Source organism: Physeter macrocephalus, chromosome 19 (assembly GCF_002837175.3).
Source record: "Physeter macrocephalus isolate SW-GA chromosome 19, ASM283717v5, whole genome shotgun sequence".
Lineage (NCBI taxonomy): Eukaryota > Metazoa > Chordata > Mammalia > Artiodactyla > Physeteridae > Physeter > Physeter macrocephalus.
Genome location: NC_041232.1, coordinates 8,109,609 through 8,134,490, shown reverse-complemented (window position 1 = coordinate 8,134,490; position 24,882 = coordinate 8,109,609). Strand labels below are relative to the sequence as shown.

At 50.2% G+C, this 24,882-nt stretch overlaps 1 protein-coding gene across 1 annotated transcript in view; it reads left to right on the top strand.

Annotated features, from left to right (window-relative positions):
• KIAA1671 (KIAA1671 ortholog) overlaps positions 1 to 24,882 on the top strand; it is an 82,543-nt gene that overhangs the window by 20,672 nt on the left and 36,989 nt on the right. The gene's annotated exons all lie outside the window — the stretch shown is intronic.

The following is a 24,882-nucleotide window of genomic DNA, read 5'->3' as shown; positions in this document are numbered from 1 at the left end:
CTGCGGAATTTATCACAAAAATACCCGAGGGACATGTGTGTCTGCGTCTTCGCTAGGGTGAGTGAGTTAATGAATGAATGATGAATGAATGAGTTCCCCAAGCTCTGTCATCCGCACAGCATCTTCATAATTTTTGCCCCGTCTATACAGACATACCTCGGAGATACTGCGAGTTCGGTTCCAGACCACCACAAGAAAGCCAATACGATAAAAAAGCGAGTCACATGAATTTTTGGATTCCCAATGCACATAAAAGTTATGTTTACACTATACTGTAGTCTGTTAAGGGTGCAATAGCATGATAGCTAAAAAGACAATGTACATACCTTAATTAAAAAGTACCGGGCTTCCCTGGTGGCGCAGTGGTTGAGAGTCTGCCTGCCGATGCAGGGGACGCGGGTTCGCGCCCCGGTCCGGGAAGATCCCACATGCCGCGGAGCGGCTGGGCCCGTGAGCCATGGCCGCTGAGCCTGCGCGTCCGGAGCCTGTGCTCCGCAACGGGAGAGGCCACAGCAGTGAGAGGCCCGCGTACCGCAAAAAAAAAACCCCCCAAAACAGGAAACTTTATTGCTCAGAAATGCTGATCATCGTCTGAGGCTTCAGCTAATCGTAACCTTTTTGCTGGTGGAGGGTTTGAAATATCGCGAGAGTTACCAAAATGTGACACAGACAGGAAGTGAGCAAAGCCTGTTGGAAAATGGCACCTATAGACTTGCTCAACGCAGGGTTGCTACAGACCTTCAATTTGTGAAAAACGTAGTATCTTCGAAGGGCCAAAAAACGAGGTATGCCGGTATACTTTCTATGTTATTAGTCACCTAATACTTTAAAGCCACCCCACCTAGGTGTACTCAAACAAATCTATGTAAAAATTGGAAAAGCCAGTATCTCTGGCCATAAACAGAAGTTTACTTTCAAGGTACAAAGGCAATCAAACCGTGTCAGCAGATTTCAACTAAATTCAGTCATCCCTCGGTATCTGCGGGGGATTGGTCCTAAGAGCCACCCGGGTACCCAAATCCGCGGATGCTGAAGTCCAGTCTAGGATAGGCGGCCTTCCGTATCCGTGGCTTCCTCATCCGTGGCTTCCTTATCCTCGGATGCAGCCAACTGCGGGTGGTAAACACAGTGCACGGTGCGCGGTCTGTTCAATCAGTGGATGCGGAAACCGTGGATGCAGAAAGTGCGTAGGCGGAGGCCAGACTGTAAAAGCTGCAACCCCGAAGGGTTTTGAGCCAGAGGCCTTGCTCTCTTTGTTAAAAAGTATAATTAGCAAGTGTTACATAAGTGTTAAGGACAGGCTAGCACCAGTGGAGATGTTCTCCTGCTTGGAACTACTTTTCCTTCATGAGTCAGTGCTATTTATTGTCCAGCCCTTGGACTATGTGGCCTCCCATGCTTCATAGCTGCAAAGTCAGGCAATGAGGGCGTGAGGGAGGAGCCGGGGTGACAGGGAGAGTGGATTCCCGTGGGCGAGGCCCACAGTCTTGAGTGGCCATCGCCCCGAACTGCCCTGTGGGCGTGGGATTAACCCGAGCCCAGGGCATCCCTTGCCCCACGGCTGTCCCAGGACTGAAGAGGCTTTTATCTACAGGATCATTGAGTTGAGACGGGTCCCTGCCAAGGAGGTCAGGTCCTGGGTCGGGCACGGAGCCCAGAGGGCACGGACCTCGTAGCTGGGAGTCAGGAGGGAGAAGAGGCCTGTCCTGCAGCGCTGGAGTCCCTGTGGGGTGGACGTAGGCATCCCGGCTCCTCGGATCACGGGTGTGGAGGCCAGCGGGCTGCCTCTTCCTGGAGTGTGACCTTGGGTGAGTCCCTTGACCTCTCTGAGCTTCCCTTGGTCTCTCTGAGCTTCCCTTGGTGCATCTGTCAAATGAATTCTTTCGGAAACTTGTGTTGGATGCCTGCTGGGGCCAGGCTCTGAGCTGCTTGCCGCAGGAAACCCGGCAGCTGAGACCCCTTCTCCCTGGGAGTTTATGGGCTGGCGGGGAGGCGGACACGGCAGGGAGGGGAAGAGGAGCAGGAGGCTTTGAAGATAGTCTGGGGGAGGTGCTTTAGCTGAGCGGTCGGCTCAGATTTTTCTGAGGCTGGTGTAACAAGTAACCACAATCTGTGTTACTTAGAACAACAGAAATGTATTCTCTTACAGTCTGGAGGCTAGAAGTCCAAAATCAAGGTGTCAGCAGGGCCACACTCCCTCAAAGGCTCTAAGGGGAACCCTTTCTTTCTTCTTCCAGTTTCTGGTGGCTTCCGGCAGTCCTTAGTGTTTCTTGGCTTGTGTCTGTATATCTGCATTTTCTTTTCTTATGAGGACAGCGGTCATTGGATCAGGGCCCCCCCCCCCAATGCAATATGACTTCATTGAGACATCATTATGTCTGCAAAGACCAAATAAAGTCACATGCCAAGATTCCAGATGGACATGAATTTTAGGAGGACACTATTCAACCCACTATGCTGAGGAAGGGCCATTAAAGCTGAGACCTAAACGTGTGTGTGTGGTCAGGGAGGGTGAGGAGTTGGGGGGAGGGGGTCATTCAGGCGGAGGGAACAGCACGTGCGAAGGCTTTCCGGTGGGAGGGCGGCTGAGGCGAGTGTGACGGGGGGTGGGGGCGGGGGGGGGGCAAGGTAAACAAGGGCAGCTGTTCGGGGCTGAAGGCAGAGAGACTGGGGGGCTGCAGCACGGAGCCCCGGAAAAGGGATGGATTTCATCCTAAGCGCCTCTGACGAGTTTAAACGGGGACATAACGTGATTGGATTCCCTTTTTTGGAAAACAGTCATTTTTTTTTCTAATTGAAGTACAGTTGACTTACAATGTTGTGTTAATTTCTGTAGTGCAGCAGTGACTCAGTTATACATATACATACATTCTTTTTTATATTCTTTTCCATTCATGGTTTATCACAGGATATTGAATATAGTTCCCTATTTTGTTTTTTTTTTTAAAACAAGGTCCTTCTAACTATAGACGGGAAAGGGGCATGGCAGTGACCAACAGTATACATGCTTTAAGGTTTACCCCAGCACATTTGCTTCCCACGAGTGCTTTACTCTTCAGAGCCCTGGCAGGGAGGTAGGGCAGTGCTAATATCCCTTGAGGAAAAGAAGGCCCAGAGAGGGTAAGCAGTTTTCCTAGGATCACACAGCTAGGACGAAGAGCACTCAAGACACTCACCAGTGTCTTCTGTCTTGTGAATGCTCGGCACCTGGAGGTGAAGGTCCATTTTCAGAGACAGCTGGGATTCCGGGGCAGGGGAAATGCATTGATTTTACACCTGTTGCTGCCTGTGCTGTGTCATTTGCTCAGCCCAGGGAAGGTTTAGCTATGCGATGGGGATAAGGTGGCTTTGGCAACTTAGTGTGGAGTTAATTCCCTTATATCTGTGAGCTGCTAGGATCCTCCCCTTCAGAGCAGAGCTCCAGAGGAGAAAAAGCAGGCCAAGGCCAATAAACACTGCCCTGTTCACCAAAGAGCATTTTGGAGGGTTGTGATAAAATCTTGGGCCAAGGCCCAAAGGAAATGGCAGGATAGTTAAGACTGTCCCAGAACCTTTGAGCTGATGTTTCTGTGACATTTGGGGTGTCTATTCACATGGAAAAGAACTCTCTTCTTCTTGAGAAGTAAAAATTCATTATCTATTCGGATGAAGCATTCCAAAGTGTGAACATGTTCATTTAACCCGTCCTGGGATTGAAAACATAAATTAAGTGCCATCTCCCAGGTATTGAGGACGCTAATATCCTCCTAAGAGACAGGCTTGTTTGCTGGATCTGAAATTCCCAGTGTGGTGCAAGGTCATTATTTCCTGCTCGGGTCTCTTGTTTCTTTAGTTCTCTTTGTCTAGGCCAATAAACACTGCCCTGTTCACCAAAGAGCATTTTGGAGGGTTGTGATAAAATCTTGGGCCAAGGCCCAAAGGAAATGGCAGGATAGTTAAGACTGTCCCAGAACCTTTGAGCTGATGTTTCTGTGACATTTGGGGTGTCTATTCACATGGAAAAGAACTCTCTTCTTCTTGAGAAGTAAAAATTCATTATCTATTCGGATGAAGCATTCTAAAGTGTGAACATGTTCATTTAACCCGTCCTGGGATTGAAAACATAAATTAAGTGCCATCTCCCAGGTATTGAGGACGCTAATATCCTCCTAAGAGACAGGCTTGTTTGCTGGATCTGAAATTCCCAGTGTGGTGCAAGGTCATTATTTCCTGCTCGGGTCTCTTGTTTCTTTAGTTCTCTTTGTCTCGGTGCTGGGGTGGGGGGTGGGGGCGGGGAGACGGAGGGATTGCTCTGGAATGCCCCCCTTCTGATGAGGATTTTTCTCCAACTGTGTTTTGAGAGAGCTGTGGGGTGCTCCCTGGGGAGAAAGCTGAGCCAGACACTGCTGACTCCCTCCCCAAGCCTAGCTGGGGTTGAGAGATGCTGTGTGTGTGTGTGTGTGTGTGTGTGTGTGTGTACGTGTTTTGTGTGTGTGTACGTGTTTTGTGTGTGTGTGTGTGTGTGTTTGTGTGTGGCGGAGAGGAGTTAAACTTGGTTCGGGATCTGAGGGCTGGTTTCCTTCCTCTCCTGGTGAAAGGCCCTGTCGAATGAATCACATCCTCTCTTTAGCATTCTGGACCCACAGAATGTCAAGGCCACCCTGGTGTTGTCAGAGGGACGCCCACCGAGGGGATGTCAGACTCTGGTTTGGGACTCCGTGGAGGAACTTTGGGCCACCCCAAGGGATGATGCCTATAGCTTCCCTTTGAGGCATGTGTATTTCATTCATTCATCCATCCATCCATGTGTCCATCCATCCATCTGTCCTGCCACCCGTCCACTCATTGCAAATCTGGGTGATGCTCAACCCTTTGCCGGAGACAGGTCCTTGGGTTAATCACCACCCTTTGTTATTCCAACACCTGCCTAGGCCTGGCCCTATGCAGCCCCCAGGGACTCACCTATGGAAGAGACAGACAAGCTCCCACACCCTGGTCTGCCAGCTTCTCCTGTAAAGGACCAGATAGCAACTATTTTCAGCTCTTCAGACCATAAGACCCCCATCACAACTGCTGACCGCCAGAGACAATATGTAGCCAAGTGCATGCCGCTGTGCTCCAATCAGATTTTATTCAGGGACACCGAAACGTGGTTTTCCTATAATTTTCATGTGTCACGAAATATTATTTTTTCAGTTTCTTTCCCCAATGGTTTAAAAATGTGAAAACCATCCTTAGCTCACAGGCCCTACAAAAACAGATTTGGCCCATGGGTTTCTCGACAGAATCAAAGTGAGTAAACCAACGGAAAGATCATTTTGGTCGGTGAGAAAGGTGGTACAGAGGATACGGCAGTGAGACGGGGGCGCTCCTGTTCCGTGTTCAGGGAAAGCCCCTTTGAAGAAACGACATTTAAGTGGAGAACTGAGTGGAGGGAGAGACAGCCCCTCTTCCAGGCCGTGGGAAGAGCAGGAGCAAAGGTCTGAGGTCTAGGGAGGAGTTGGTGGAGGGGAGGGTGGTGCAAGTACAAGGAACAGAAAAGTGTGCATGGCCCAAGCCAAAGGGTGAAGGGGAGAGATGGGTAGTGGGGTCCCAGAGATGAGAGCTCAGCCATTTTAGATTTTGATGAGGATGTTGCACCTCAGGTGTTTCCCTGAGGGATGGGAGAGCTGGGGTATTTATACTCCAGCTCCTGCGGGCGTCAACTCCTGGCTACTTCTGGCTGTCTTGCACCCAGGCCCCCAGGGCAGGGGAAAGCCCTCAGGCAGAGACTGCAGGGCTTTTGAAAATTGTGGGAGTGTTCAGGGTTGCAGATAGGACACTGAAAGCATCCACTGCACTGGGATTTAGTGCCTTTTTCAAGACCTAGCTCAGGTGTCTCCCCTGCAGGAAGTCTTCACTTCCCCGTGGCAGCCCCTGGTCCTCCTTCCTCGGATCCCCCTCAGCCCCCAGGTCAACCCCCATCCTAGTGCTTCAGGACTTGACGCTGTAATTCCTCCTTGGTCTGGGTTGGGGCCACACCTTGTTCCCAGATACTGGGTTTGGAAATACCTGGTGACGATGAGTTCAGGGCAATAAGGGGGGACCCCTGCCCTGGAGCGCTCACAGCCCTGGGGGGAGGCGGACACGTGACAGGCGGCTATGTTTCAGGGGATGAGGGCTGGGGAGGCTGTGTCTGAAAAGTAGCTGTTTTTTGAGCTCCTCCTGCTCCCAGACCCCGTGCTTCTCACCCCTGGGCGATCCCTGGCGTCTCTCTGGGAGTTCCATAAAAATAGCCCTGCCCAGGCTCCACCTGCGGAAATTCTAACTTGGCCCAGGACCGCATCTGGCTATGAATCTTGATCCGGTCCTTTGGGCTTGGAGTGCCAAACGCCTCTGTATTTGTTTCTTGTGGCTGCTCTAACAAATTATTACAAACCTTAAAGGCTTAAAACAACAGACGTTTACTCTCTTCTGGTTCTGGAATCAGTGTCACTGAGCAGGAACCGAGGTGTCGGCTCCCTCCAGGGGCCGCTGGGGAGCATGCTTGCCTTTTCCAGCTTCTGTAGGCTGCCACGTTCCGAGTTCCCTTCCTGAATCTTCAGAGCCACAGCTGAGCATCGTCAGGTGTCTCTCTGCTGAGACTGTCACATGGCCTTTTCCCTGCCCTAGGCAAATTCTCCCTCTGCCTCCCTTTTATAAGGACACATGTGATTGCATTCGGGGCCCACCCGGGTAATCTGGGCTGATCCTCCCATCTCAGATCCTGAACGAAAGTACATCTGCAAAGACCCTTTTTCTGTGTACGGTAACAGGGATCCTGCTTCCAGGGCTTAGGACCTGGATATTTTTTGGAGCCATTAATTCAGCATCGTGCTCTTGGTCCTGAGAACACACCTCCTGAGCCCCCAGCCCGGGCAGGCGCCTCCCCCGACAGCTAATCTTATTTATGGACTCCTGCAAGGCTGGGCTCCTTATTTCTGCTTTCCAAGTGGGGAACCCGAGGCTTGCGGGGGTGGGGGGGCGGGGAGGAGAGTGATTTTCTGAAACCAAGCTTGCGTTTGAGTCTGACCTCGCATCCTTTGAGCCCTGAATCGTGGTAGCCTTCAATCCTCATGCTCCAGGGAGGGGGCAGCGACCCAAGTGCTGTAGCTAGAGGGGGTCCTGCTGAGCTCCCTCTGAGGTCGCAGGATTCTAGAGACTACTGCCCTGGGGCTGGGAGCCTGCTTGTTATGTTTAGGGTGTCTCTGTTCCGACCCCCCTCAGTGGGAAGAATTCCCATTTCTTCTTCACATGATCCTTTTGGGGGAGAAAGTCACTATTGATGTTAGTTCTTTAAAAATGGGCTTTGGGGTGATTTCACTCACCTGAGGATCGCAGTAGGCGTCAGCCCCAAAGACACGGGAGGAAGGGGAACCGCTCTGTCCCAGTTGCTGCCCTGGGGCCCTCCGTGCCCATTCGGGCTCTGCATCACTATCCCCATTTCACAGGTGAGGAAACCCAGGCTTGGGCAGGGGAATTGGCGTGTCCAAGGTCGTGCAACCAGTAAGTGGTGGAGTCAGGATTTGAACCCAGGTCTCCCTGACTCTGCCCTTTGCGCTAGTGGTGAATCACCAGGCCCGGCACGCTCCCTGCTTCTGAGTGGTGGGAGGTTTTTTTTGCTTTTTTTTTTTTTTTAAATTTATTGAAGTATAGCTGGTTTACAATGTTGTGCTAATTTCTGTTGTACAACAAAGTGATTCCATTATACATATATACTTTTTCATATTCTTTTCCATTATGGTTTATCACAGGATATTGAATCTAGTTCCCTGTGCTATACAGTAGGACCTTGTTGTTTCTCCATCCTATATGTAATAGTTTACACCTGCTAATCCCAAACTCCCAATCCTTCCCTCCCCCACACTTGGCAACCACAAGTCTGTTCTCTGTCTGTGAGTTTGTGTCGTAGGTATGTTCATTCGTGTCATATTTTAGATACCACATACAAGTGATGTCCTATGATATTTGTCTTTCTCTGTCTCACTTACTTCGCTTAGTATGATAATCCCTAGGTCCATCCATGTTACTGTACATGGCATTATTTTGTTCTTTATTATGGCTGAGTAGTAGTCCATTGTATATATATATACCACATCTTCTTTATCCATTCATCTGTTGATGGACATTTAGGTTGTTTCCATGTCTTGGCTATTGTAAATAGTGCTGCTGTGAACGTTGGGGTGTATGTATCTTTTTGAATTACAGTTTTGTCTGCGTATAGGCCCAGGAGTGGGATTGCTAGATCATATCTGGAGCGCTCACAGCCCTGGGGGGAGGCGGACACGTGACAGGCGGCTATGTTTCAGGGGATGAGGGCTGGGGAGGCTGTGTCTGAAAAGTAGCTGTTTTTTGAGCTCCTCCTGCTCCCAGACCCCGTGCTTCTCACCCCTGGGCGATCCCTGGCGTCTCTCTGGGAGTTCCATAAAAATAGCCCTGCCCAGGCTCCACCTGCGGAAATTCTAACTTGGCCCAGGACCGCATCTGGCTATGAATCTTGATCCGGTCCTTTGGGCTTGGAGTGCCAAACGCCTCTGTATTTGTTTCTTGTGGCTGCTCTAACAAATTATTACAAACCTTAAAGGCTTAAAACAACAGACGTTTACTCTCTTCTGGTTCTGGAATCAGTGTCACTGAGCAGGAACCGAGGTGTCGGCTCCCTCCAGGGGCCGCTGGGGAGCATGCTTGCCTTTTCCAGCTTCTGTAGGCTGCCACGTTCCGAGTTCCCTTCCTGAATCTTCAGAGCCACAGCTGAGCATCGTCAGGTGTCTCTCTGCTGAGACTGTCACATGGCCTTTTCCCTGCCCTAGGCAAATTCTCCCTCTGCCTCCCTTTTATAAGGACACATGTGATTGCATTCGGGGCCCACCCGGGTAATCTGGGCTGATCCTCCCATCTCAGATCCTGAACGAAAGTACATCTGCAAAGACCCTTTTTCTGTGTACGGTAACAGGGATCCTGCTTCCAGGGCTTAGGACCTGGATATTTTTTGGAGCCATTAATTCAGCATCGTGCTCTTGGTCCTGAGAACACACCTCCTGAGCCCCCAGCCCGGGCAGGCGCCTCCCCCGACAGCTAATCTTATTTATGGACTCCTGCAAGGCTGGGCTCCTTATTTCTGCTTTCCAAGTGGGGAACCCGAGGCTTGCGGGGGTGGGGGGGCGGGGAGGAGAGTGATTTTCTGAAACCAAGCTTGCGTTTGAGTCTGACCTCGCATCCTTTGAGCCCTGAATCGTGGTAGCCTTCAATCCTCATGCTCCAGGGAGGGGGCAGCGACCCAAGTGCTGTAGCTAGAGGGGGTCCTGCTGAGCTCCCTCTGAGGTCGCAGGATTCTAGAGACTACTGCCCTGGGGCTGGGAGCCTGCTTGTTATGTTTAGGGTGTCTCTGTTCCGACCCCCCTCAGTGGGAAGAATTCCCATTTCTTCTTCACATGATCCTTTTGGGGGAGAAAGTCACTATTGATGTTAGTTCTTTAAAAATGGGCTTTGGGGTGATTTCACTCACCTGAGGATCGCAGTAGGCGTCAGCCCCAAAGACACGGGAGGAAGGGGAACCGCTCTGTCCCAGTTGCTGCCCTGGGGCCCTCCGTGCCCATTCGGGCTCTGCATCACTATCCCCATTTCACAGGTGAGGAAACCCAGGCTTGGGCAGGGGAATTGGCGTGTCCAAGGTCGTGCAACCAGTAAGTGGTGGAGTCAGGATTTGAACCCAGGTCTCCCTGACTCTGCCCTTTGCGCTAGTGGTGAATCACCAGGCCCGGCACGCTCCCTGCTTCTGAGTGGTGGGAGGTTTTTTTTGCTTTTTTTTTTTTTTTAAATTTATTGAAGTATAGCTGGTTTACAATGTTGTGCTAATTTCTGTTGTACAACAAAGTGATTCCATTATACATATATACTTTTTCATATTCTTTTCCATTATGGTTTATCACAGGATATTGAATCTAGTTCCCTGTGCTATACAGTAGGACCTTGTTGTAATGTAATAGTTTACACCTGCTAATCCCAAACTCCCAATCCTTCCCTCCCTCACACTTGGCAACCACAAGTCTGTTCTCTGTCTGTGAGTTTGTGTCGTAGGTATGTTCATTCGTGTCATATTTTAGATACCACATACAAGTGATGTCCTATGATATTTGTCTTTCTCTGTCTCACTTACTTCGCTTAGTGTGATAATCCCTAGGTCCATCCATGTTACTGTACATGGCATTATTTTGTTCTTTATTATGGCTGAGTAGTAGTCCATTGTATATATATATACCACATCTTCTTTATCCATTCATCTGTTGATGGACATTTAGGTTGTTTCCATGTCTTGGCTATTGTAAATAGTGCTGCTGTGAACGCTGGGGTGTATGTATCTTTTTGAATTACAGTTTTGTCTGCGTATAGGCCCAGGAGTGGGATTGCTAGATCATATGGCAACTCTACTTTTAGTGTTTTGAGGACCCCCCATACTGTTTTCCATAGTGGCTGCACCAATTTACATTCATGGCAGGAGTCCTGAATTGAACTTTTTCGGTCTCTTCTGGTTTCCCTGCTTCATGTCGGGAGGGGGTTCATGCTCTTCCTCTCACCCTCACATTCAGTCCTTCATCCAGTCCCGTCATCTGTTTTTAAAGCCATAACATCTCTTCTGTCCGTCGCACTGTCACTGAACCCACCCAGGCCGCCCGCCTCTCACACCTGGGAGGCAGCAGGGGCCTCCACTCTTGTCCTGGACAGTTTATTCTCCTCTCGGTGCCCGGAGTGAGCTTCCAGACGGTTCACAGCCCTGCTAAAGCCCACGTTGGGGTGGATTCCTACTCCTTCCCACAGAGGCTCTACCTGACCCCCCCTCCATCCTGCCCGTCCAGACGACCTCATCCTCCCCTTCCCACCTGCCTGCCTCTGGCCTTCCTTTTGGAAGGCTCTTTCCTGAGCTGTTTGCATGGCAGGCTCCTCCCCTTCCCTTGGGTCTCAGCTCAGATGTCAGTCACCTCCCCTCCCCATCCCCCCAGGGTAGAGTTGCTTCCCAAAACCCCGACTCTTATCACATAACCCTGCTTATTGCCTTCACAGCCCTGGTCGGCTCCTAAATGATTTCTTCCTTTCCTTTTGTCTACTGAAAGCTCTGCCTTCTAGAGCAGAGCCCTTGTCAGTTTGCTTTGAGGCTACATCCCCCATGCACATAGTCGGTGCTTAATTAATGGCTATTTGTTGAGTGAATGGTCCTGGTGAGGAGGTCCAGGTTCCAGTGTGGACCTTGCCCGGGCTTCCTGGATGTCCTTGGGCAACTTTCTTCCGCCTCGGGCTCTCCTCGCCAGTGTAACCAAGAAGCTTGGGCTGCGTGGTCTCGAAGATGGAAGACTCTGGCCTTCCAGGCCCCAGGAATTCAGGGCTGGTCAGGGCTCTGGGGCGATGGGCTGGCCCGAGGGAAGATGTGGGAGGAAGGCAGACCCTGAGCCACAGGAAAGGGAGAGTCCCTGGGTGGGGAAGAAACTATTTGGGACGAGTTCACGAGGTTTAACCAGAGCTCACGTGCCCCCCTCTCCACGGCCCCCCAAGAAAACACTGGCTGTTGTCTTAGCTGCTGTGTTGGTGCCGGGAGGGTGTGCGGGGTGAGTGTTCCCCCCGCTGGGCCCTCTGCCCAGCAGGCTTTGTTTGAGATTTGAACAGAAAAGAAGGCTATCCTCTTTAAAACGCAGCTCCAGAAACCTCTCTGGGCTTTGGGGATCTGGGCAGAAGATGGCAGGGAGCTTTTTTCTCACTCTTTGTTAAACATTAAAAATTTTTTTCTAGGGCTTCCCTGGTGGCGCAGTGGTTGTGCGTCCGCCTGCCGATGCAGGGGAACCGGGTTCGCGCCCCGGTCTGGGAGGATCCCACATGCCGCGGAGCGGCTGGGCCCATGAGCCATGGCCGCTGGGCCTGCGCGTCCGGAGCCTGTGCTCCGCAATGGGAGAGGCCACAGCAGAGGGAGGCCCGCATACCACAAAAAAAAAAAAAAAAAAAAATTTTTTTCTAATGGAACATTATACATGCCAAACACCAGGAAGAAAAAATATCCTCCGGAAGTAAGCCCACCACCATTGGATAATCACCGCGAACTTTTGGCGTGGGGAGTTTTGTATTTTGGAGGGTGCCTTTGTTTTTCCCGTAGATTATGCTGATTACAGTTTTTTTTCAAAACCCCAGATGTATACAGCTTTGAAGCTTCTTTTTTTCCACTTAAATCATGCTTTTAACTAGTTTCTCCCATTACCCGTCTTGGTAAACTTCGTTTCAGACAAGTGCATAAAATTTCCAAAGAATACCATAGTCTGTTTAACCAAACCCCAGTCATTGGACGTTTAGATTGTTTCACATTCCTTGGTCCATCTCTCCAGCCTCGAGTACCTGGTGTTCTCTGGCCCTGGAAAACCCTGTACTCTTGGCTCCCTGAAAGGGTCTCCTGCCTCAGGACCTTTGCACAGGCTGTTCTGCTGCCTCTCCCTCTGTTGTATCTTCCTGGTGTGCCCCCTTTACTTTCCTCACAGTTTGTACGGAAACCTTTCTTGGGTTTCTCTTTGAGTTCTGCTCGGCTCCCCTCACCCCTGACTGTGAGCTGCCTGAGAGCAGGGGTGTTGCTGTCTCTGGAGGGGTTTTGGGGATTGTTAGTTTCATGCGCCCTAGATGTTTATTCTTGAGTTGTAAAAATGGGGCCTTGCCTTTCTCTGTGTCTTAACTAGTTGAGTGGCTGGCAGGGTGGGGGGGCGGTGAATAAGTTTTATGATGGGGTAGGGGATACATTTTTATTTTATTTTATTTCATTGTTTGGCCGCTCTGCTTGGCATGCAGGACCTTAGTTCCCTGACCAGGGACCGAACCTGCACCCCTTGCAGTGGAAGCATGGATTCTTAACCACTGGACCGCCAGGGAGGTCCTAATACATTTTTACTTTAGCCCCCAAAGCATGAGGCAAAGATGAAAATGACCGCCACAGATGCATGACACCCCATCTAGTTCCTCCACTGACATACTCCATGTATGTGGACCCACATGACAATGGTGGTTACCATGGAGATCCACAGGTGTCATTGTCACCACGATAAATAGTAAGAGCTGCTCTTTCTTGAACACTTAGTTTAATTAATTAGTTTAATTCAGTTACTTCTCACAGTCAGCCCCCGGGAGAGGCTCTCATCATCCCCATATTACAGATGAGGAAACTGAGGCTTGGAGAGGTGTTGTACTTTGCCCAGGATCACACAGACTAGAAGTGGCTGAGGCAGTATCTAAACCCAGGTGGGGTGATTCCAGAGCCTGAGCTAATAACAACAGCCCTGGCCCACCACACACACACACACACACACACACACACACACACACGTGCCAGATGTGAGCACACGCCAGCAGCTGCCCTGGGTGCTGGTATTGGCTTTGGGCTATAGAACCACTGCCTCCAGCCTGGCCCCAGTGTGAACAGGTCACCTCTGGGTGTCAACAGGCTGGCCCAGCAGGCGCTGGCTCACGCCCTGGCCTTGCCCGTCCTTGAGGGGTGGAGTCATGGTGGCCCCTTGGTGACCTGGACTTGCAGGTGGGCAGCTTCAAGGATGCTGGCCTTGGCCTCCTGCCACACCTGGGGGAAGGGCCTGGGGCTTGATGGGTGTGCCAGGCCCTTTGGCCCAGCAGGGGAACTGAGGCTCAGGACACACAGCCAAAGTCACAAGACCCAACCAAAGGCCTCTCCTTGACCGCTCAGCCCCTCTGTCCTGCTGAGGGCCTGGCCCAGGCAGTGCCTGTCACTCAGGCCAGCTTTGGGGACCCACCCTTCCCTATTTTTAAGATTGTCCCCTGTCTTCATTCCTGCCAATCCAGGAGAGTGGTTCAGCCTTTTGGGCTCTGAAGTTTGACAAGATGAGTGACCTTGGACTAGACTTTTAATTTCCTTAAGCTTTGGTTTCCTCCTTTCTTAAGTGGGAAAAATAATGATGCCTGTAGTCATGGGGTAATGGGAGGAATCAAGGAGATAATCTCTATCCAGAGTTTATTTTAGAGCTGGGGACATGCACAGCAAGCATGGGGTGAATGCTTGTTCGGTGGTTGGGCTTGTTATTTCCACCAGTATGGGGAGGTCCGGGACCTGGGTTTGCCCTGTCCATGCTTGTCCCCTCGCGTCCCCTCCTTCCTTGGCGTGGCCACACCATATCAGCGTTTGCAGACAGGGGTCTGGGGACCCCTCCCCCTCCTCTACAGAGCAGGACGTGACTCATGCCTGTGCTGGCAGACACCGCCTTTGGCATAACTGACCACGCCTGCAACTGATCTCCTGAGAGGTTGTCTCTGGGGTTTAGGGATGTTGCCAGCGGGTGGGGGTAGGGACCAGGGCTTGGACCCTGCCAGAGCTGAGACTGACCCCTAAAGAGCTGGATTCTTTAAGGATGCCCATGCCCGGGTCTCTGCCAGGAAACCAGAGTCTTAACTTGCCATGTCGTGGCTGTAGGCTCTGGGCTTTTAGTGGAGGACATGGTCTCAGATGGAGGGAACACACCTACTATGTGCTTGTAAAATCCTGTCTTAGTAATTACCGACTTGTGTGAACATTATATGTGTCCCCTGCCACCCCCAAGCTGGCCCTGTCTTGTTCACAGGTGCATCCCGGCTCCTGGTACAGTGCCTGGCACATAGTAGGAGACCAGTAAAAATGGAGTCAATAAATAAGCAGTGCCAAGCACTTTTACGTCTTTAGCAAACCTCTCAGCTACTTTTGGAACTGGATAGGATCATAAACCCATTCAACAGGTGAGGAGGCTGAGGCTAAGGAAGATAAGGAGCCCAAGTGCACAAAGGCAGGATATGAGTTCGATTCTGTACGCTGTGAGCTGCTACCTGAAGCTCTCTTCTGACTCAGACGCCCACTTGCCAGGTGCCGATCTCAAAGTAGCTCTCTCTGCCTCTCCCTCTACCTGCCTTGAAGCCAGCAGTTCTCACCTGGACGCACAGGATGGAGGATGCTGACATGTGAGACGCCCTCCCCTGGGAGTGGGGGACTCAACGAGGCTCCTGGCAGGCAGGCGGTAACTCCACCCTCTCCCACTCAGGAAAGCAGATCAGGATGCAAGGGAGGCAGGGAGAGGAAGGTGTTTCTGGGAGAACCCCAAGTGCACTCTCATAGGTGGCCTCAGATCTGCTCATTGTCCCTTGTCCAGATTCAGCCCTTGCCACTTTTTGCAACTTCAGCCCAGCCACGTTAGCAGAAATTGCCTTTCCCTCAATGCCCTGAGCTCTTTTCCAACTCTAGACCTCATGGTCTTCCCTTGGCTGGCTCCCTCTGATCCTTTAGGTTATGCAGCTGAAATGTCACCTCCTCCAAGAAGTCTTCCTTGATCACCCAATCCATGGGGCTCAACCATGATTCACTTCACAGACCTCATTCCCTTCACCTCCCTTGTCACATGCTGCCATCTTTGTCCTGGCATGTTGGCTTATCCATTCCCCATCTTTCCCACTTTCCAACTCTAAACTCTGTGTAAACAGGGACCTTGAGTTTTGAGTTCCTCAGTATCTCACCATCCCTGAACATGGGGCCTGGCACATAGTGGGTCAATAAATCTTTTGAATGATTGGTAAAAGAGCAACTTGAAAACATTTGGCCAGCGCATACGTTGGCACCTCCCACCGTCTTGGTCATTGGTGGGTTGTGGACCATTTCACAATGGGGTATGCCTCACCATCACATCACGAGACCCTAGGGGAGAATGGGTGTTCTGAGCAAGTCCATCTCTTGTGAGTCAGTGATTTTGGGAAAAGACGGGTATCTTAGGTTGGGCTCCCCCAGAAGCAGAGCCTGAGTCAGGGGTGCCAGGGCAAGTGATTTATTTGGGTGGTGGGACACCATTAGGCTTTGCTAACAATCAGGATACCTCTGGGGGCAGCTGGGGTATGAAGTGTGCTGGGAACCTCAGGGAGACTATGAAACACGCCTCTAAATTGTGCCACCGGCAGTAGAAAGTTGTCCACCAGTGCCAAGGAGGTTTGGATGGGGCTCTGACAGCATCTGCTACAGTAGGCAGGCTCTTACTCGCTGGCTGGCATGCATGGCCTGGCAAGCTCTGGCGGGGACCTGCCGGCTCCAGCAGACAGAGGGAGATGGTGGCTCTGGTGAACCCGAGAGGCTGTGACCAGGGAGAGGTTGGTTACTTGTTCCTGTTTCTGCCCGAGGTCTGGGGCTATTTGCACAGAGTTGCCACTTTGGGTGTAAAAGGATCTCTGAGCCCAGGGAGGTCATTTTCTTGGGTTCATCTTCTGAGGAGGAGTTTTATCATAAGCAGAACTCCTGCATACTGAGCACCTGCTGTATACACTTCCCAAGCCTCTTTGGTTCCTTGTGTTGTTGGAGATGCTGGATGAAGTCTGTCTGTCCCTCCCCCCAGCTCTCCACGTCTTTCCTGCGCTTGTACAGAAGGCAACAGGTCTAGCCCCGCAGGCCCCCTCCTCGTCCCAGTCTCTCTAAATGGTTAATAGTACTACTATTGATGAGGACAGTCATCGATGTGTGTGGCGCCCACAGGCGTTGTCCTAAGCACTTTGCATGTGTGATCGCCTTTAATCCTCACAAAAGCACATGCAATACCTACCCATGATTCCATTTTATACTTGAGGAAGCCAAGGCTCAAAGAGGTGGAGTTACTTGCCCAAGGTCGCACAGCTGGTGAGCTCAAGACAGGACTGGACGCCCAGCTGGTTGACTCTGGAAGTCCACACTCTGCGCCGTCCTACAGAGGGACACGAACAGGGCGAGGAGGATGGGGGGCTCCTGGCTGCCAATCCTGCATGTTGTCCCCCAAGCATGTCGTCCTCTGTGCTCTTAATAACTGCTGATTATGCTGGGCAAAATTAAGGTCTGGAAGAACTGAGTGCAGGTGGTTTTTAATACGAATTTAGGAGATTGTAGTGTTTTCTGTCACCAGATCAGGTAGATTGCCTTTAGGGGAGGGGCTTGAAATGACTCATCAGGGAACAGACCCCTTCTGCCCAGGTGGCTCTTCCCAGAGCCCGTGGTTGGGAGGGGTGGCTCAGGGTAGGGCCCTCTCTGCGCTCCAAGGGATGTTTCTTAGCTTCATTGCTGGTGGCTGAAAGCAAGAAGGTTTTGATGGGGGTCCTTCTGTGTATCTTTTAGAGATAAAAGTGAAAGGACTCGGGAGCAGAAGGTAGACCCTCCCCCAACACACATGCACGCATGCGCGTGCGCAGACACACACACACACAGACACACACACACACACACACAGTGGACATTGCCTCCCGCACGTGCGCAGACACACACCCACACACACACATACACACCCACCCACACCCACACACACACACATACACACACACACACACACACACACACACACACACACTGTGGACATTGCCTCCCCTTACAGCTGGGCTCCTGGTCCATCCTCAGTCTGTCATTGTCATTGACTTTAGACTTACCAGTGGGAGGCAGTGCATTGGTGCATTGTCCTGGAGTCCAGGCCAGCAGAGACCCTGGAGTCTGTTTTAGGTAGGGTTTGGTTCCCGAGAACCAAGCTTGAGAAGGGAAGCATTGATTGGATGGGAGAGGGGTGCTCTCAGGAGTGGGGGAGTGAGGGAAGGAGGAGCGGGCAGGGGAAGGGATGTGGTCTCACCCAAGTTTAGCTTCAGCCTGAACCCCTGGGGGGCTCTGGAGCCACAGAATGAATCCTTCCTTGATGCAGGGGTAAGTGGCCTTTTGTATCCCATATATGTTAGTCACTGGCTATGGATGCCCTGGTTGGTAGGGGGTTTGCAGGAAGTGTTGGAGGTCTTGGCCTGTTGGAGGACAGCTCCCCTGGAAAAGTATGTATCTGTGAACAGACAACCCTCATTGCCGCTGCGGGGAGGGTGCAGCACCAGGGAAGGGGATCTGGTGGAGGGAGAAGGCAACAGTGTCTCCTGGTGGTTCTATGCTACATTTGTCCCTAATTGGCTGTGTGACCTTAGGCAAGTCACTTACCCTCTCTGGGCCCAGATTTCACCTTCTATACCTGGAAGGAGTTGCATAGAATCATCTTGGCCCCATCCCATTCTTAACCTCCATCAAACGACTCATTTTCTCCTTCAGACATTCATTTGTTTCAGCAAATGTTTATTGTGTACCTACTATGTGCCAGGTGACTTGCTAGGCTCTGCTGATGAGACAGGGAAGGGAACAGCACAGAGAGGGTCTCAGCCCTCAGGGAGTAAGACAATCAATTCAACAGACTTAAAACAGTAGGATCAGTGTCACAAAGAAGCAGAAAGCTGTGGGGATGAAAGCCTACCTGGGGCGGGGGCAGAGGTCTGGGAAGGCTTCCTGGAGGAGAAGCATTTCATCAGAGAGCTGTTGCTGCGTGAACGCACATGGGTACTGACATCACTCGGGAGAAACAGAAATGACCGGCATTTCCTTGCAGGTCTCTTTCCCCTCTGAGGGTGGAATTCTTACAGATCCTGACTCCCTCCAGGTCAAAGCAAACTGAGATCTCCAGGCTGGGTGGAGCTGGGGGAAGGGAGGGGCCACTTGGTAGGAGATGAGGTCCTGGGGTGGGTGGGAGGCACATCAGGCAGGGCTATGGTGAGGGGCATGGCTTCGTTTCATAAGCACCTGGAGGCCACTGGAAGTTTGAGGGCTTGTTTTCTCAGGCATAACTTACAGTAAAGTACACGAATCTTACGTGTAAACTGGACACACGTTTGCATATGAACACAGCACGTAACCACCACTCATATCAAGATATAGAACATTTCTAGGCCCCTAGAAAGCTTCATTATACCCATCCTAGTCAATACTCCCCAAACTGACCTACCTTCTGTCACCATTGACTAGTTTTGCCTATTTCCTGAACGTCACGTTAGTGCAATTTTACTGTATGAGTGCTTTTGGATCCTGCTTGTTTTGCTCATCGTAATGCCTATGAATTTATCCACGTGTTTGCGTGTTGCAATAGTTTGGTTTTTTTCATTGCTGTATTATATCCCATCCTATGAATATGCTGCAATTTATCCAGGCTACCGTGGATGGACATTTAGGTGGTTTCTAGGTTTTGGCTATGACGAATGAAGCTGCTGTGGACATTGGTGTACACGTCTCTTGTGGACCTGAGCGCTCATTTCTTTCGGGTAAAGACTCAGGAGAGGAATTGCTGGGTCGTAAGTTAGATGCAGGTCAGCTTGAGTAGGTTCTGCCCAACAGTTTTGTAAAGTGTGCCAGCGTGAAAATGGTTCCACGTCCCCCCGGTCAACACGTCAGTCTCTGTTGTTTTGGCCATTGTGGTAGATGTCGGGGTAAGTATTGCATTGTGATTTTAATTTGTGTTTTCCAGATGACCAGTGAAGTTGAGCATCTTTTCATGTGCTTATTGCTCATTTGGAGATTTTTTTCTGTGTGTGTGCAGTGCCCATTCACGTCTCTTGTCCTTAAAAAGAAAAGCAAACAATAAGCCAGATTGTCTTTTTCGTATTGGTTTAGAGTTCTTTATGTATTCTGGATAGAGTCCTTTGTGAAGTATATATGTCTGTGTGTATACACGTGTGCACATGTATAAATATGATATAATATTTTAAATTATATTTATAAACATAATATAGATGAAATACTATATATCATACCATTTGTATACATAATATTTTATCCCAGTCCATGTCTTGCCTTTTCATGCTCTCCATGGTATCTTCTGATGAACAGAAGTTTTCCTTCATTTTATTTAAGATCAGTTTTTCCCATGTTTCCTTCTAGAAGCTGTATTGTTTTACCTCACAGGAAGCACTGTGAGGTGAGTGTGAATGTGAGACAGGGAAGGCAAGGAGCTAATATAGGGTGTGTCATGGAGACAGGGCATAATGTGCACCTCAGAGTTTTCCCCCAGAGAGGGAAGGAGCTGGGGTATTGATACACCAGTTGCCATCTGTCTATGGTGGAGGGCTGCGCGTGGGTCACTGCCCGACCGGCACTTCTGGCCTGTGCTCCCATGGCCAGAAACCAAGCCAGAGAGTTGCAGGCATCTTCGGTAGGCAGCCTTCTGCATCCCGGGGTGGGTGCTGAGAGTGTAAGGCAGGACACCTGAGGTGTCTGATGCACCCTTCCCGAGAAAGGCTTGGGCTCTCTGACATTCGTATTATATTCAGAAATTTAGTCTGTTTCACTTCGTGTTTTCACGTACCTAGCATTTCTCTTTTAATTTGTTTATTTTATTTATTAATTTTTGGCAGCGTTGGGTCTTCCTTGCTGCGCGCAGGCTTTCTCTAGTTGCGGCGAGCAGGGGCTACTCTTCCTTGCGGTGCGCGGGCTTCTCATTGCGGTGGCTTCTCTTGTTGCGGAGCACGGGCTCTAGGCATGTGGGCTTCAGTAGTTGTGGCACGAGGGCTCAGTAGTTGTGGTTTGCGGGCTCTAGAGTGCAGGCTCAGTAGTTGTAGCGCACGGGCTTAGTTGCTCCACGGCATGTGGGATCTTCCCAGACCAGGGCTCCGACCCGTGTCCCCTGCATCGGCAGACGGATTCTTAACCACTGCGCCACCAGGGAAGTCCACGTACCTAGCATTTTTAAAACGTTTCTTTTTTTTCTATCATGAGCACATTTATTTGATCAGAAGTCAGCACAGCAAAGGAGTCCAGACGGTGGGCTTCGTGGTCTTGGTGTCTCTGAGCCTCAGTTTCCTCATCTATAAAATGGGAGTAAAATACTACTACCTGCCTCAGAGGTTGCCGGGAGAAGTGAGGCTTTGCCTATAAAGTGTTTCACCTGGAAACTGGCTACACGTTCAATAAATAGAAACTGTTTTTGTTGTGATTAGTATTGTATAAAATTAAGAAATTATAAATATGCAAAAAAAAAAGATTAAAATCCCCTGTAGTCTCATCTCCCTCCCACTTAGAGTCACCCTCTCTGAACATTTCTTATATATTCTTCTAACACTTTCTGTAAGCATCCTTGTATTCATATTTATATACCCATCCATGTGCATCTATATAAAACAAGAAATGGGATCTTCATGGTCCATATCTTACCTAAACGTTTTACGGTTTAACTTTTACGTATTTATTTGGCCAGGTAATACATTCACGAGGCTCAAAATGCAAAGTTACCAGAGTGCAGACAGTGAGAAATCTCCCTCCCATTTCTGGCCCTCAATTCACCCATTTCCCTGCCTGCCACTGCCAGGGAATGAATTTAAAATGTATTTTTAATTGTATTCCCCCCTGCCACCCCGAAACTCTTTGTAACTGCCTCTATTGAGCAAGGAGCCCCTTATATCCTTGTACGTGGCAAAGGTTACCCTAGAAATTGAACCATGTTAGCCTTGTGTGTTGATGGTGTAATTCTGGCCCTGTAGATAGAGGTTTTCTTAGCGCTGTATGCCAGTTGATAAAGATGACGGATTTGGGGGTCAAAGGGACACTGGCTGATCTCTCAAACACGTGACACTCCTCAGTTTAAACCACAAGTGCTCTGCGCCCATAATGAATGGCTGGAACCGCTGTTAACCAGAACCTTTCATTAACCGAGGCCTCTCCTCTGCCTCCCTCGCCTCTCACCCTGCGTTTAAGGCAGAGAGAGAAAGAGGTCAAAATAAACAGTTCTCTGTGATGCTAAAGGTCATGACTCCTGACAGTGGGTGAGTAATTCATGGTTCAGTTAAATAAGGTTGGGCCTGGGGTTGAGGCAGCCAGCCCTGTGGCCCAGGCCTCCTCCGTGTTAAGAAGGCTGAGGGTGAAATTAGAAGATCCGGGGACTGAGTGCCAGCTTGTCCCTTCCCGCCCCTGTGACTCTGAGCCTCAGTTTCACATCTGTATAGTGGGAATGTACAGCGTGGTCCGATAGAACTGTCTTCACTGCCCAGTGACGCACCCAGCCTCCTGTGCCTATTGAGCCCTTCAAATGGGGCTGGTGTGACCACGGCACGGAATTTAAAATTGTATTTAATTTTAATCAGTTGACATTTAAATTTTAGTAGCTACATGGAAAAGTACAGTGCCAGGACCTACCTTGTAGGATTTGATACTGTCAAGGTCCAAACAAGCAGGAATGGGGGGGTTAAGAATTTTGGTGGCTCTGGGGGGGGCTAACCCAAAGGACTTCACAGAGGCTTGAGCTTTGGGGTTATTTAGGTAGCCATTCAGCTCCGTGCCACCTCCTCCAGACAGTCCTCCCTCTCCTTTCTCCCCAGCCAACTTAAGCTCTGTATGAGTTTCCTATTGCTGCTGTAACAAATTACCACAATTTACTGGCTTCAACAATGCAAGTTTAGTACCTTATAGTTCTGGAGGTCAGAAGAAATTAGAAGATCCGGGGACTGAGTGCCAGCTTGTCCCTTCCCGCCCCTGTGACTCTGAGCCTCAGTTTCACATCTGTATAGTGGGAATGTACAGCGTGGTCCGATAGAACTGTCTTCACTGCCCAGTGACGCACCCAGCCTCCTGTGCCTATTGAGCCCTTCAAATGGGGCTGGTGTGACCACGGCACGGAATTTAAAATTGTATTTAATTTTAATCAGTTGACATTTAAATTTTAGTAGCTACATGGAAAAGTACAGTGCCAGGACCTACCTTGTAGGATTTGATACTGTCAAGGTCCAAACAAGCAGGAATGGGGGGGTTAAGAATTTTGGTGGCTCTGGGGGGGCTAACCCAAAGGACTTCACAGAGGCTTGAGCTTTGGGGTTATTTAGGTAGTCATTCAGCTCCGTGCTGCCTCCTCCAGACAGTCCTTCCTCTCCTTTCTCCCCAGCCAACTTAAGCTCTGTATGAGTTTCCTATTGCTGCTGTAACAAATTACCACAATTTACTGGCTTCAACAATGCAAGTTTAGTACCTTATAGTTCTGGAGGTCAGAAGTCTAATGAAGGTCGGCTGGGGTGTGTTCCTTCCAGAGGCTCTAGGGGAGCATCCATTTCCCTGCCTTTTCCAGCTTCCAGAGGCTGCTGCATCCCTTAGCTTGTGGCCCCGCATGGCTCTAATCCCTGTTTCCTTCAACACATTTTCTCTCTCTGACTCTGACCCACTTGCCTCTCTTCCATAAGGAACCTTGTGATGACATCGGGCCCACCCAGCTAATCCAGGATAATTTTCCTATCTCAGGAGACTTCGCTTGGTCACATCTGCAAAGATAACAGAGTCACAAGTTTTGGGGATCAGGACGTGGACATCGTTGGGGGGCATTATTCTGTCTACTCTAAGCTCTTCTTCCCAAGGGCCTCAGTGTCACCTCCCTGCTGTGGTCACTGTCTGTGGCCATGTCTGCAGCCGTGTCTGCCTCCCCAGCTAGACTGTGCTTTGAGCACATGGATGTTCTGCCCCAAAGCTTGCCTGAAAACCCAGTCTGAGCTGGACAGGTCCCATGAAGGACAAAATGGCAAAGTGTATACACTGTGGAGTCAAACGCCTGAGTGGAATCCCAGATCTGCTAACTTACTAAGCAGTTGACCTCAGCCAATCACTTTGCCTTTTGAAACCTCAGTTTACCTATCTGTAGAATGGGGATAATAATAGCATCAGCCCCAGAAGGTCATTGAAGAGATTAACAGGGCCCAGCACAGAGGTAGGTGTGGAGGTGGGGGGGGGGGTGCGTGGCGTGGGGAGGGGAGGGGATGCCAGCACTTAACCCAGCAACTGTTGGCTGCTGCAGGATGAACTGGGTGGGATTGGGAGGGAGGCTGCCTGAGTTCAAATCCCAGCTCCACCCCATGGGCAAATTGCTAAACCTCCCTTGGCATCATTGTCCTCATCCATCAAGTGGGCCCAATCATGCGACCCACCCCAGAAGGTGGATTAAGTGGGGAAATTCATTTAATGTCCCGTCTGGCACAAAATGAGTGCCCAGTTAGTGTTAGTGATCTGATGATGGTAATTATTAACACCAAGCTTTCCCAGGGCCCAGCACTTAATAGGTTGGAGGACAAAGCAATTGAATACACTTGGGATTGTTCATTGGGTTCTCTTTTTGGCAGCCGGGCCAGGTATATTTCTTCAGCTCCACCGAGGCCTGGGTTCTGTGCCAGGAGGGCCTGTCTGTCGTGCCCCGAGGCTGGCAGCGCCAGGCCCTGACAGGTTTACAGGGGTGCTGGGAAGCTGGTCCCAGAGGACGAGGAGGAAGAGTCAGTTGGTTGCCTGAAGAGTATCGGAGGCACAGTTACCCTCCTGGGAAAGCCAGGAGAGGACATGTCAGCCGTCACTGCAGGTTCATTGCCATGGGCGGAGCCCCGATGAGAACGGCTGGTGGGGGTGGAATGGGGTGGGTGCAGCAGCCGGGGATGGACCTGGGACTGTTTACATCCCTGGGACGCCAGTTCGGTCTTGACCATCCTTTCAGGCTTTTCTTGCACCTGGTTTTGGGAGGGATGCTCTTTGGTGTCTACATTCTTCGGTGCTTCCCCCTGATTTTAATCAAGGCTTGTGTAGATGACAGGCTGGTATTGGATCTTAGGCCAGCCTTCAGAAAAGTATCCACTTACCCAGTCCCCGAATCACTATCTCTCCCAAATTCCTTCATCAGAGAGCTATTCCTTTAAATCTAGCTAAAAAACTCCCACCAACCCACACATCCCTCCATCAGGCTTCATGTTCTGTTTGTTTATTTGCTCATTCATTTATCATGCATTTGCAGAAACCTACTATGTATGTGCCAAGTATACTGATAGTGTTTTACACGCACCATCTCCTTTAATCCTCGGAATCCTTTGAGGTAGGTATCATTGAACTTAATTTACCCATGAAGAAACTGAGCTTTCAGGGGTGAAGTGGCTTGTCAAAAGCACTACTACATTCACTGTGTTTACTTAGAAGACATTTGTCCACTTAACAAATTTGTACCCAAACTCCCTGTGTCCGTTAGGAATGCTTTTGCCTTCATGTAACAGAAACCTTAACAATGGCTTAAATAGTAC